Here is a 3,545-nt window from a genome sequence, read left to right as displayed (position 1 = left end):
TACCACATCATGCTAAGTAAGTTTTAAATACAAATATACCAAGAATTAAACAGTATTCTTTACTGTTTTAACTAAATTAAATCTATTTTCCTAAATAAAGGTTGAGCATTTCATGTAATTAAATCCCTAAATCTGACTTTTTTAAAGTTTATTTATTTGGTTTTGAAAGAGAGTGAGTGGGGGGAAACCTTGTAAGTAAGAACACAAAAGCGTGTTTAACTTTGAGTTATTTACGACATTAATGAGGTTAATCATGTGATTTTCTCTCTCAGCCTTATCAGTATGGTAGTCATATTCATTAACTTCCTAATATTGAATCATCTTTAAGTTTCCAGAATTAATGACACTTGGTGAAGATGCATAATTTTATATGCTTTTACTCTGTTAACTAATATATATCTAGGATATATGGCTATTTAAGTTAGTTTATATGTTCAAAGATTATAACCATTAAATTTCAATATTATACGTGCCACATAAAAAAGAATTTGGAGTATTTTAAGTGTCATTATGCCTCTGGTGTTTGAAATTGTGTTGCACCTGTGGCCTTTTTCTGGAATAGGAGTTTAGGAGTAATTATTATCTATATACAAGAACTATAAAGATATGACCCATATGGGGAGAAAAGCAAATCAGTCAAATCTGGCCTAGAAATGACCTAGATGATAGGATTAGTAAGCAAGAATATTACAATGATTATTAAAAGTATATTTCAATTATTATTAAAGTATACATTTCATATCAAGAAGATATAGGAAATATTGAGAATGTTAGAAGGAATGTGGAGTAGTAAAGAAGTCCCATATGAAAACTCTGTACATAAAAACTACAATATCTAGCATATCAGAAGGGAGGTTAGTGGGGGGATGGGTGAAATAGGTGAAGGGAATTACAAGTATACTTATGATGAGCACTGAGTAATTATCTATAGAATTATTAAATCACTATATTATATAACTGAAAGTAATAGAACATTGTATGTTTATACTGGAATTAAAATGAAAATTTAATTATAAGTAAATAAATATCCCCTAAAAAAACTACAATATCTAAAATTAAAACACACACACACACATACACACACACACAAACCAAGTGTAATATGTAAACCCTACTTACATTCTTGTCAAAAGAAAGATGACTTTAGGAGACGTTCTGAAAAGAACTGGTGAAATTTTAGTGTGGACTGGATACTAGAAAATTTCATCAAGCTATTGTCAATTTTTTTTCAAATTATGTTATTTTAATTTATGTAAGAAATCTCATTTTTAAGAGATATATACTGAAGTCTTAAAAATATACTACATGGGATTAACAACAGATTATACATTATAGGAGAAAAATAATTTTAAAACATGGAAATAGAAACTAAAATGAAATAGGAAGAAAAATAAATAAACATAGCATCAATGAGTTGAGCCACAAAATAAAGCAATCTCATGTAGGCCAAATCAAATTGGAGTTTCTTAAGAAGAAGAAAGAAATGGGGGTAAAAATGATATTTAAATAAATATGTCTTAAAAAATAAAAATTTTATGAAATGATAAACTTACAAATAAGCTAAAAACAACAAAAAATAAGAAACATAAAGAAAACTACATTAAGTCACAATGTAATCAAATAGCCTAAAACCAATGGCACAGAGAAACTCTTAAAGGGAGTCACACACACACATACACACACTTAACATATACTAGCCATCCTCCAATGGTGCAGGGAGCCTGTCTTGAGGAAGGCAACACCACTCATGAACCCCTAGGCAGTACTGACTGTTCTAGTCAAGAAGACCAGACCCAGGCAGAAGAGTGTCCTCATCACTACCAACAGCCACCATGCCCAGAGTACACACAGAAGAATCATCTTCAAAAGAGAATTCTTACCCTTCCAAACCGGTGGTGGGGATTATTTACCCTCTTCTACAAAGATCAGGGATATAATTGATAGCACTGACAAATTTGTGGCCAGAAACAGACCTGAATTTGAAGCTTAGAATATAACAGAATTAGATAGCCCTCAGTACAACTTCCTAAACCCCAGTGACCCTTACAATGCCTACCACCATCACTAGGTCAGTGAATGCAAGGAGGGGAAGGCTCAGAAGCCCTCAGCTTCCATCCTCAAGGTTATCAGGCAGCATTAGAAGCAAGCCACCCAACAGCAGCTGCCCTAGAATGCTCAACCCTAGGTAATTCAGGAGACCATCATGCCCAAAGAGCCTTCCCTCTAGTTTGACTTCATCATAGCATGCCCCTCCATCTCATAATCAACCTGCATCTCAGCCTTCAACCTGGATGTGATGAAGCTGATGGCTCAGCCTGTGGCAAGGAATGGGCACTTGTTTCTGACGCAGCTGATACAGAAAGAATAGCACAGCTACCAGTTTGACACTACTTCACCATGCTGGTGGAACATTATACCAAGGTCTTAATTCCACCCAAAGGCTTATTTGCAAAGCTCAAAAAAGAAGCGCACCTGGGTGACTCAGTTGGTTGAGTGTCCAACTCTTGATTTCAGCTCAGGTCATGATCCTAAGGTCTTGGCATCTTCTCTTTCTGTGTGTCTCCCTCTGCCCCTCTTCCCCTGCCCCTCTTCCCTGCTCACACTCTCTCTCTCTCTCTCTCTCTCTCTCTCTCTCTCTCTAAAATAAAATGAAATAAAATAAAATAATCTCAAAAAAGGGAAGATTTGGACCAGGTATGTTACTGAATGGAGCAAGCCAAGTTCCAAGATGAGAAAAAGAAGAGGAGAAGGAGCGAATGTACATTTGCAAATCATCAGATCAGTCAGTGGTGGAAGTGGCAGAAACAATGGACTTGAACGTTTCTCCCTTCACCACCTTGGAGAATCTGGGGGCCCAAAAACTCATTCAGGAGCACTGGGAAAAGTTTGGGGAGGGTGGGGCAGTCAAGATAGGGGCAGAGTCTGGTTAAGAAACACTACAAGGTAGAGTAGTGTCCATCCCAGCTAGATCAGGACGCCCAAGTGCAAGGCAAGGATGAGGGTTCAGATGATGAAGAAGGGCAGAAAGTGTCCAACCTTCAGAGATCTATACTTCCACCTCTGCCCTTGACTGCAGACAAAGTCATTGTATAGAGGGACTGTGATCCCAAGACTCTTAATCCCTGCTCAAGATAAATATTTTGTGTTCCCTATCTTGGGAAAAAAGATTTTGGCCAAAAAATATATAGGAAAATGTGGTCATCAGGCCCAGAGGACAGCAGCATGGGACCAAAGAACACACAGACACATTATATACAGAGTTAACAAAGATAAATCTTATTGAAACTTCTCTTTGAAACAGTGTAAGTCAGAACACAGAGAAACTTCTTAAAGTACTGAAAGGATAAACAAACAAACCTGACAACTTAAGAGATCTACTCCTGTAAAAATATCTTTCAAAAATGAAGGAAAAATAAGGACTTTTTTAAGACATAACAAACTGAGAGAAATAAAAACCTGCTGAGTATACGGAAAAAATATTAACTGAAAACCCTCAAACAGAAGGAAAATCATACCAACAAGAATGAAAACCACTGAAAAGAATA

General features: G+C 36.1%; 1 pseudogene; it reads left to right on the top strand.

Moving 5' to 3' along the window:
• The first annotated feature begins 1,672 nt into the window (after positions 1-1,672).
• LOC121016171 (splicing factor 3A subunit 1-like) lies at positions 1,673-3,135 on the top strand (annotated as a pseudogene).
• The last annotated feature ends 410 nt before the right edge of the window (positions 3,136-3,545 follow it).

This window comes from Herpailurus yagouaroundi, unplaced genomic scaffold (assembly GCF_014898765.1).
Source record: "Herpailurus yagouaroundi ecotype Mexico unplaced genomic scaffold, PumYag 209, whole genome shotgun sequence".
NCBI lineage: Eukaryota > Metazoa > Chordata > Mammalia > Carnivora > Felidae > Herpailurus > Herpailurus yagouaroundi.
This window is presented reverse-complemented; position numbering and strand designations above follow the sequence as displayed.